This window comes from Ostrinia nubilalis, chromosome 17 (assembly GCF_963855985.1).
Source record: "Ostrinia nubilalis chromosome 17, ilOstNubi1.1, whole genome shotgun sequence".
In the NCBI taxonomy this organism is placed as follows: Eukaryota; Metazoa; Arthropoda; class Insecta; order Lepidoptera; family Crambidae; genus Ostrinia; species Ostrinia nubilalis.
The window spans coordinates 11,484,726-11,496,520 of NC_087104.1; positions in this window are offsets into that span (position 1 = coordinate 11,484,726).

The following is an 11,795-nucleotide window of genomic DNA, read 5'->3' on the forward strand; positions in this document are numbered from 1 at the left end:
TTTTGGTTCAGCTGAGGGAAGAACGCCTCAATGGGCAGGATGGGGTCATCGGTGGCGATGGTGAAGTAGTTTGGTATTCTCCTGCTATTCGAAGACACAGTTTTGAACATACCAGGGGTGTTGTAGTCCTTGCTAGCAGCAAGGGTCAAGTCAGAAACCCGTTTGGAGTGCTCGAACAGATGCTCTATATGGTGGTCATGGTGCTTTTTGTCAGCTATCTTCATAATCGCACTCTCAGATCGAGTCCTTTCTGAAGTTATGTCATTCTTGTGGTCGTAGTTAACTGTGCTGTCAGTCACTGATATGTCCTGAACGGATTCTCCTAACTCAGAATCAGTTATCTTCTTCCTCTGCGGTCTTTTGCTATGAACTGTGGTCGGACTTGTAGTCTCCGTTGTTTCTTCCGTAGGTTTTGGTCTACGTATGCCGTTTCTGATTCTTGATGATATTTTTTGAGTGGTGGATTCAGCGTTCTCGGTGGTTGTTGTCGTTTGCCTTTGTCTTGAAGGATGTCTTATCGAATGTATCTCCTTTTCGATTTCTTCATTTAGTTCTGAACCATTCGCTACTTTGTGTCGTGGGTCTTTGGGCATGAATTTTTTCCTTTCCGTCGTCGTCTCACTTTCAGTGTTGAAATCAGTTGTAGCTTTCCTGTGAAGGAATCTAAGTTTAGAAGTTGACTCAGTCGACCTTTCTGTAGTGCTGGTCGTGGAACTCAATCGGTTTCTATAATCTTTAACACTGAATCTTGTACGGTTGAACTTATTTTTCAGTCTTGGCCTTTGTATTTTAGCTATATTTCCTGATGTTGTCTCTGATCTACTGGTCGATGTCGATTCAGTTACTTCGTTGGTTACCCTGAATGATTCTGTTGTGGTTTCCAATTTCGCTTCAATAGGTTTAACATCTTTGTGGAAAGCAAATGATTTTGCTGCGTCTGCGCTTGATTTTATCGATTCTAAGCTGACGTCTACGTCACTAGTTGGAGTGTCTTTCTCGTCCTGTTTATGGCTGAAGTCTGGAATTTCTTCAGTAGACCCTATCTTCGGATATTGTGGTCGGTTCGCAATTTTCATGATCGACGAATCTTTGCTATTGTCATAATCTTTGTAAGCCTGCGTGGTAGTTTCAATCCTGTCAGTCACTGTAGTTAAAGGGCGTCGGACGAGCTTCTTTTTTATAATCGTAGGAGCTGTTGGTGAGATTGTGGGCACCGCGCTGGTTGTTGAGTCAGTTGTGACACTGGGAGTGGTCAAGTTAGGTTGTTGCTTTAGCTTAGCGGGCCTAATTCTTGGCCTGATAGTGTGAACTTCATCGGACTCAGTAGTTTGGGGCAGTTCAGTAGTAGACTGTACATACTTTCGTGTGGTACTGGTACCAGGCTCTTTGTTATGGTTAATATTTGCTAGTGGAGGGCGGCGTCTTCGGTTCTTATTCCGCTTACGAATTTTTTCCTTGTCAATGGGTGTATCTGTGGTCGAGGGTCTCTTGAAATGTTTGTAAGGCGGCAGTGTTGGTAAAGCCTCGGTGTTGTCATCAACAGTCTCTTTAATTATATTATACGTAGTTATTTCAGGTGCATCTGTGAGTCTGGAAGATTCTGTGGGCTTTTTCGTTCGTTTCGAGGTGCTGTAATGTTCATACGTAGGAGTTGATACCTTATAGTAGTAATCCTTGAGCTTGTGCTTGCCGATCGGTTCGAAGTCGTCGCCTAGAGGCCGCCTGCTTTGGGATTCGACTTCGCTGTCGTAGCCCAAAGAGTTTTCATAGCCTTTCTCGGCTTCGGTCACAATGGCGTATTCTTCGGGTAGATCGGCAACGGGAGTCGTTGTGTATTTGCTGAACCCTACGTCGGGGTGCAGTTGCTTGGTCACCGTCTCTTCTGTCGTCTTCGGATTACTGTCGTAGGGTTGCTGATTCCAAACTTGAGGCGCTGAGTGTGTGACTATGTCGTCAGATTCTGTTGTTTCAATGACTTCGTAGCTGGGTACAGATTTGGGTGGTGAAGCATACTGGTGAGTGGCTTGGTTGACTCCTGCTGCGACGCTGTCGTGAATCTTCTGTTTCTTCTTTTGGTAGTTGTAGTTCTGAGTCTGTGGATCGTAGAAGGTTTGAGCTTGATTATTTTGCTGTAACTGGTAGTTGTAATCGAAGCTAAACTGGTTGCTCGCTGGCGTTGTAGTCTGGACAGGGTTGTAAGTGGTCACGGCTATTTTGTTATAGTCGCTTTGGTAGTGTTTGATGAATGGGTCCTGAGGACTGGCTTTGAAAGAGCCTTTGTTTCCAGCATTGGGATCAATTTTTGCTGGGCTAAGTTGACTGAGTTTTGGAGGTGTTGTGGACGTGCTCTTGTAATCAATGACAGTGGGTGCGAATGGTATATGATTGACAGTGGTTTGTAACTTGGGAGTAGTCGAGGTGAAGATGGTCGGTGTGGTCTTAAAAGAGGGCGAGTAGTTGAATGAGTTGAATATGGTTTGTTTATTCGGCTGCGGGGGCAAATATGTGGTCTTGGTTGGGTAAGATCCTTTCACTGGTTGCAAGCCAAACGCGCCAAATGTCCCTGAAAACATAAAAATGTAATTGAATAACAATACGACAATCCTTAACAATACTCGTAGGCATAGTCTCATTTTATTATTTGCTCTTACCTAGAATGTTTGGGGGATAAACAGGATCTTGGTACGTGTAGTGTGGATACGGGTTATGGGGTGGTTTCTGTGTTCCAATCAAGGCTTGCTGCTGCTGCGCAGTCTTCACTTGCTGACTGACCTGCTGCGGCGCGGGTTCGCTGTCCTGAAGCTTGTACACTTCAGGCTTATATATTTCCGTGCCTGACTGATTAGGCTTATTTTCAGTCGGTCTGGCGTAGCCTTCAACCGGTTTCTTAAACACATCCAAAGGCTTACTAGTCTGGTACTGGCCAAATTGGATCGGCTGTACGTTATTCAACTGCTGCAACACAGTGTTTTGCAGCGGCTGCTGCTTGATTTTGTTATTCGAATATTTGAACACTGGTCTCGCAGCGTATGGGTTCTGGGGGTTTCTGATGACAACGCTGTCAAGTGGGTAGTTCTGGATGTATTTGTACGAGACTCCGTTGTTGGTGAACACGAAGGGGTTGTGGTAGGAGTTGATAGGTTGATTCGCGGGTGGCGCGGGCTGCGCGGCCTGCACTGTTCTGAGGGTAGTCGGGCGGTAAGACTGCGCTATTGACGTCAGTTTTGCCGAGTCTCTCGTGGCGAGTGGACGTGATGATGACTGGTACAGATCCAGAACTGGCAGAGGATATTTGTACGTTGGAGCGTGCAGCGAGGCGGTGCCGTAAGACCCGTAGACTAGGCCCCCAGAGCCAACGACCGGCCTCCAGCCACCTTTCGATACTGGTAATGTCTGAAAAGAATTACTTATGTTGACGATCTCTTCTTTTCAAAAGCAATTTTTAAATATTTGATATTGAAAAAAAGATTTATCTCGCACGTAGTGTTTAAGCAAAATACAAATTGATATGCCTGCCCCGATTATATCCGGGATACAAGGTTATATAGGAGGTATACAAGGTTGTAATTGTAGGTGTTTTAGCGTCAACCTCTTATTCCTTTGAAAGCTTATTCCGTCCACATAAAGTTTAAAATATGGTGGTTATATTGAGGAAGCTTACTGCTTGGGTAGGCATCGAGCGCCGGTGGTGCCTGGCCCCGGTCGCAGTCAGCAGGAGAAGCTGCAGCCCTGCAGCCGCCAGCCATAGCCGTGCCCCTGGAATTAATAAAACAACTGTGAGTCATCATTATGACGGCTGATGGGGCAGCAAGGTTCTGGAGTGGAGGCCGCGTACCGGAAAACAAGCGTGGGATATCCACCAACAAGGTGGACCGACGACATCATAAAGGTAGCAGGAAGGCGCTGGACGCAGGCCGCTACCAATAGATCAAAATGGAAATCATTGGGGGAAGTCTATGTTCAGCAGTGGACGTCCTATGGCTGAAATTATGATGATGAAGACATCATCATCAGGTCATTTAGAACCCACTGCAGGAACAGGACCTTCTTCAATTTCTTCATCATCACCATTAAATCGACCACAGAATGTCTACTACTGTACATAGGCCTCTCCCAATGATTTTCAGATTGGACGGATGGTAGCGGCATGCATTCAGCGCCTTCCTGCTACCTTCACTTGTCATCTGTTGTTGGTCGACGTCTCTCCAATTTATCAGAAGCAAATGGATAATTTTGTGCCTATTCCTGAAGCTGGCCAGACGGGTTGAACTGTATGTAACGGAACATAACAAGGGAACATGTATTGTCTAGTTTTTTCATTATAATTGGGTTACTTCAGGGTTGATTGGCTTCGCTTTATGAGAACTTGACGCAAAAAATAACATTACGTTATGTTCGGGTTTTTCAATACACGTTCATGTGAATATAATGATCAATTAAGGAAGAACTCTAAGGTTTTTGTTCGATATGAATTATGCCAGCAGGTGAGTACAACACGTATAGAAAAGCGTGATTTTTTAAGCACCGTAATAGCAGGTCATTTAGCAAGTCATAGGACTTTGATGTACAGGCGGAAGCTAAAGTGGTTACCTCGTTACAAGCTTAGAAATTGTCCTCTTTAGTTCTCGTCAATCGGTTGTCATCAAATTTTAAATTAATAACAGCTATTAAGGCCTGTCACACTTTCTTTGCCGACAGTACTTGGACGTACAAAAGTATTTTCGCAAGTCACAATGACCAAATTATCTGTTATTACTGAGGTCTTTTTGGAAAGCAATGAAAACACGTTTTTTTACTGATGAAGTGATGGATTTCCAACAACTATCACCAATTTACCTAGTCCCGAACTTCGTAGGCCGGGTAGCAGAGAAAATGGCGAAAATGAGGTTTTCATTTTTCATTTTTGAGGTACTAAACAGTAAAATTAAAGGCTAAGATTTTTATTGGGCATAGTTGAGGATATTTTCTAGGGCTATTAACGGATGGAAACACGATTTGATGAAGTTGACTCGATAGAATAAATTCCCAAAGTTACCTCTATTCGTTTTCTATTTATGGTTTTATTTTTAAAATAAGCGATTTGAGATTCTAAATCTTTTACTAAACTAAAGTTCAGAAATAACTTGAGGGCTTTTAACGGATGAAATTTTTATATTGCGTCTTATTTAGTTACTATGTTAAAAAATGTGGAAAAAATCGTCCATGACGGCTTGGACAATCTCAATCAGTCGCGCGGTGGCGCTTACGGAGGACGGACGCGTGTCAGTTTTTTGGCCGTGACAGTTCGCGATTTGTCAATATTTTTGAAAATGATGACTTTGATGAGTCACAGTATAATAATATCAGTGTTACTGGAGAAAGCTAAAATTTTTGATAATTAAGAATTATCAATTTTGTCTACCTAATAAAATTTAAATCGTTTGCATCCTTTTAAACGAAGGCTCTACTCATGATACATAGTACATTCCTCAAATATGAGACAAAACCAATAAGTTAAAATTACATTTTAATAGTACCTACATACAATCGTCTTACACTCTTTAGAAGAGCACACTGATACAAATAAATAATCAAAAATTAGGTCAGTGGGTCAAATATAGGGGCAGCTGCACGTCACTGAAAGACGATTCTGTTTACTCGGCATCTGGGCTAGAGAACATGAACCCTTGTTTACAGATGCAGATGTAAATGGAGTTATAACTGGACAAATTTTACATAAATGTTTAACAGAAATCAGTTAAAAGACACATACATGGAATACCAATAAGGTTGCGGAGGGAAAGATACCTATTATAAACTAGCGGCCGCCCGCGACTTCGTTCGCGTGGACCTCGTTTTACCCCCGTTAGATATCATTTTGATAGATGGCGTTTCACGGTTTTCCCCGAATGAATATTTACGCACGTCATACAGTAGTTTGTCCAGCGCTGTAGATTTTAACCAATGACGATAGGTAGATATAGCTTTTTTTTTTTTTTTTTTACCAAAATATCATTACATATTTTCACATAATAACGTTGGACTCCACACTAGGCAAGCCTGTGTCGTGGAGGCCAGGAGACAGTTTTACGATGTAGTAGGTACTTAAAACTAACAACAATATTAATGTATGGATGCATAATCAGATGTTACAATCGATTATTGTGCTATGTTTTATTAGTGTGATATAACATAAAGGTCTTCTTAGTAAGCTAAATAATTGTTGAAGTTGCTTGAGTATGTGTTGTGTCTGTAGTGAATTTAGTTGATAATGTTATTTTAGTATGCGACACGTCTTATTTATTTATTGAAATTTATTTGTCACATATCGTCATAAGTTAGCCTATATGTTAATCTGGGTTATAAACAATAATACTGTAAAGTTTCAACAAAATCCGTTCAGTAGTTTTTGCGTGAAAGAGTAACAAACATCCAGACATCCAAACTTTCGCCTTTATAATATTAGTAGGATTAGTAGGATAGGATATTTCACAATCCAAACTAATATTTACTATTTAGCATTTACTTACAGTAAATATTAGTTTGGATTGTGAAATATTTAAAATAACAAAAAAAAGAACAAAACTAAATAGGGTTTCAAATTACCTATCTTTTTCTAATTTATAAAGAGGTAAAGTTTGTGTGTTTGTGTATTTGTTAAATTGTAAGGAGTAGTATCGGGATCTGCTGAACCGATTTTAAAAAATCTTTCACCAATAGAAAGCCACATCTGAGTGTAATAGGTTATATTAAAACCGAAAAATTCCACGCGGGCGAAGCGGCGGGCGGAAAGCTAGTTTATTTATAATTATGTAAGAGCATAATTATTAAAGTCGAAGTCTAACATTCTTTATTTGTGTGGGCCTATATTAACGAGAGATTACAAGGCGTCAAATATTTCAAGAAAAAAATTAAAAACTAATATAAAGCTATATTTTGCTCTCATGGAGCCTTTACCTACTCTGACAAATTAAGACTTAGAGAAGAAACTAATAATAAAACTATTTAACTGTCCTGCAATGAAAAGCTTGATCGGGTACAACACCTCAAGTTATTTCAGAACTTGATTTCATTAAAAGACTCCGAATATCAAATCGCTTAGGTATCTAAAGTCAAACGATTCTGAAATGTCAAGTGGACTAATGAATAACCCATTAAGATAGTAGCGCCCTCCTGTCAATGACATACCTGGAACGATAGAGTATTGGACAACTAATAAAAATGCTTTGTCCTAAATGACTGACGGATTCGTAGAGACCTGAAAGTTGGAAGGTGTGTCACACAAAGGTGTGACGTAGGCATCTCATAAGAAAAGATTTTCCGAAATGGGGTCATGAAATGAAGGGGGTGAAAAAACGGGGCAAAGTTTGTATGGGACAAAGTGATTCCTTGGTTCAATGTACTTGAAATTTAGCTTAACAATTCCTTAATATAATTCATGAAAGACGTGTGGAACGGGTAGAAAGTAATTTTCGCAGTCATTTTCTTCGAAGTTGATATCAATACTACTTAGTGCCTTTGATTTAATTACTTTTTATTTTTACAAGTGTTTGAAAACTCCATGTCAGATTGTGTTCAAGGTCAAGTGAAATCTCAAATTGAAATGTCTCAATCTCAATGAGGAGACTGTATTTATTCCTAGAATTCCCCTAACACCGTCAAATTTCCCTTTCGAATTCAAGACAGTGCAATTTCCCATCAGTCTGCTTCGTAATGACTATAAACAAAGCTCAAAGTCAAACTCTAGGGACCTCTGCTTGAACTCCCATGAGTGCACAGAGGTATGCAGGTAACCGCGTGTGATGCTCATAGTAATTTTCGATACAGAACCCCGTACATACGTCATACATATTATATATAGAAAACACCCAGACCAATACAAACAAATATGTTTCTGCAATTTTAGTATGATATTTTTATTTATTAATAAACAAAGAGACTGAACAAAATTGATGCGTTTATTGATTAATGTTATTAACCACATGCAAAGCTTCGTGAATTGCAACAACTATAATTTATTATCCAAGCTCTAAATAATCGCTACTAAGAATAACTTATCATAAAATGTTTTTCCCAAGGGCCTACCGATAGGTCGGGTGACGTAATCTTGAAATTCTTTAAGCTGGCGCAGAACTTCTAGAAGATCGGGCGACGCCACGGCCACTTTGAACCGTGTTTAGTTCTGCAGTTATATTTTATATTTATTAGATTTTAGAATATATTCCCAAAAAGTCTGAAAGGTGTTTTAATTTGTATCACTTGGATATGATTTGTATTAGAAAGTGTTGTGAGTGTGACGCTTGAAGGGAAGGAAGTCAACCTAACCTAACCAACTGCGTATTTTTCTATACTGTGTAGCTGGAAATTGTGGCGGGAGCTCTTTGGCGCGCTGTCTTCGGCGAAGAATTGCGCGCGCAGATTTTGACAGCGCGAAATACCTACTTTAGCAGAAATACCAAGCCTTAAGATACCGGGCAAACATTAATGTACTCGGTATAACATGTCCATGAGTTCGGATATTAAATGCTAGTCTTACTAACTAGCCTCTACATATTATTCCAGCCCACTGTTGGCGTTGTAAACCTTCACCAGACCAGCAATTTGACATTGAATTCAATTATTTTCAGAAATTAACAAAATGATGTTATTGAGGTATTGCCAATTTCTTTTTAGAAGTTTTATGATTAATTCTTTACTAAGAAATCCTCCTATATCGATGTCTCATTCATTCATTCACTCTTGTGGCAGAGTTTTAGGTTGACACTGTAGGTTTGTTGTCGACACGACAAGAAGAAGAAGATATTGTCTTAAGAAGCACTTAGATTTTAAGAGCAGCGACTAATTACCTACATAGATTGACAATACTTCAATTAACCTATTTATCGCTCTACAAAAACAGAAAAAGCCATGGAAGGGCTTTTCCTTCTACGGTAGAGTTGACAATATGTAGAGCAGAACCGACTGACCGAGTGATAGAGTTCCCACGCTTTGTTAATAGTGCCAATAACTAATGGAAACACTTTGTAAAGCGATTTCGATGTTATAATAAGACGTTGCATGAAGGCAGAAGCCGGATAACTAAATAAAAGTTCACGTAAATAGCAAGCCGATAAGTTATGTGGTAGCCTCGTATATTTATTCGTTATGTTACCGAAATATTCTCTGTAATTTTTCATCGCCATTAACAAAAGAAGAAAAAAATAATATCTTTGATACCAAATAAATATTGTTTCGTTCTTTCTTTCAAAATAATTTATTGTGCTCAGTGCTCAGTCAGTCCTATGCGGGACTTAACTCGCAATCTCATCTGGCATCCTGGTAAGGTGTGATCTAATAAATTAGGTGTGACACTTTACTTTTACGTTTTCATGTTAGAATCATGACGTCATAATGTAATACGAACAGTATAAGGGCTATTAACTTTTGAAAGTGTACCTACACACCTAATTTAAAACGTAATGTTACAAAACCGTCGTGTAACATGTCCAATAAATAATTACATTTCCCACTGGACACTTTAACCGTGAAAAGCGTAGAAAGGCTCCGATGGCGTCACTTTCTATGCGCGTGCGCGGTGCGTACGCGTCGCGCGAGTCACGTACGTTTTCTACCGTAACGTAAACCACACGTAAACGTTTCGATTGCGGCGGTCAGCGTGCGATGACTTACGATTTGTTTCACAAATATTTTATCACTGTGTTATGTTCGGAAATTAAATTCAAACGCTAGCACAGACTCAAGTCGGAATTGTAGAGTCTTGAATGAAGCTCAATATTAGTTTCAAACTTGAGCATGAACTCAAGCCTGTGATTTTAGATTCTCGAGTGTAAATCTTGAGTGAGTAAGCTCATAATTTACGGTGATTGAGCTCATAATTTACGGTAAATGAACTAATTAACACTATAGAAGTCGACATGAATTAAAAAAGCTCCAAAACTCTTGTTTTTTTTTCACATATAAGGTTGATCTCAATGCAATTATAAGTAATAAGTTATTTTCCATTTAAATTTCTGAATTGTATACTCCGACGGTTAGTTAATAATTTATTGTTTTGCATTCTGTCACTTTGGCGTTATTGTTATCCAACATTCTGTGCATGTCGTGGCAACCTTTAATTAAGGCAACACCTTAGCTTAATTTATTTTTAAGGAAACTGTGAATGTATGGTGTATGTTTTGTTGGTTGTCCTTAAATAAATAAATAAATTTCTTCATTAAAATCGCATTATTGTTAAAGAATTTGCGAATTTCTGAATCGATACGGTCCGGTCCGTCCATCACACGGGGATAAACGTTAATAAATATGTAACGACCGTCGCATTCTTTACACATGCTTCAACAAACATACCGTGTGCTAGTTTCCACAATTTTTGTGTGTATTTTACTATTTTTTCAACGTACTTAGAAATTAATTGTGTTACGGTTATCTCAACCGTTTCTAAATCAAATTAATTTATTAGGCTTATTTACTTGTAGTAGGTCCTTTTCAGAGCACTTATTACATGTCCCGTTTAATTACGAGTATTTTAATTTTATTTTTACAAAGGGTATAAAGTGGACTTAATCCTAAAAGCTTTTTTGTCATCAACTAAGCTAGCTTGTTAGTGCGGTACCTAGAGGTAAAAGAACTATAATAAACTTACATATTAATTTAAAGAAAGTCCATTATAAATACATAAATGATACTAATTAATGATAAGCAATTACTGAAAATTGTAAAGTTATCATAAAATATGAGAACTGTACTTCCGATTCCATAAAAGTCTAAACGCAATTAACATTATTTCACATAATACTATTCCTCTACACTATTCTTACATAACGTCATAATATAATATTATTATTATGAGTCGTAAAATGATCTAAAGTGACAGAATATAAATGACCTCATCAAGCCAAGTTAGGTGTGTATTTATGAGTTCAGTGAAAGTACAAGTTGATGGACTACGCGACTCTATCATATATTCATGTTCCACATAATATGGACTAAGGATTAGCACATACATTGAATCATTTATGATATAAGGAGAGCAGATTCGATTTCCTGAGGGGTCTCAAAGTATTTTAGAGCGAATTGAAATTACATTATTCTCTGACTATCCTAATGTTGTATTGATGTATAATGCAGAGAAGATGTGGCGGAAGAAATTCAGTCATATTGGTCAGCATTTATTACAGGAAACAGAATTTAAAATACATTGCGTAATAAATTAGATCCGATTATTTTAAACTAGATCAATCATATCATTTAATTATTTTAATTTAAGTAAAGCAGTTATAACAGCGTAAGATAATAAGCCATATTATAATAAGTTTATGTCGTTGTCGGGTTCGCATAGTACGAGTATAAAAGCTTTGCTTCGTTTGGGCTGTGATTAAGGACAAGTAGTGTTATGCAAGAATATCCAAGTATTTTTATAATTTATCATAAAGTCTATCTTATTAAATTGTCCACTGGTTTGTCGAGTAGAAATCGCTTATAGCGCTAAGATCGCGTAAATTGTGCCGTTTCTTCATTTATTCTTTGATCTGTGTATAGCGCCGTCTCTATTTTCTTTTACTTGTTCTGTGTCGTGTACAATGAAGTGTTTATCTATCCATTACCGATATTAAGTAGGAAGAGTAGTGCATCTTAAGTCAATGACTTCGTTTACATAAGCCACGATCTCATTTCCGAGAGAGACAATGCTCAACGACCGCCATTGAGAAGTTATGTCGATATAAGTGGTACCTATGGTAGAGCAAGAACCTTTTGTGCAGCAACCGTAAACCTACATCGCAATGGGTTATAATAAGGTAATTTCAAAAACCTTATTA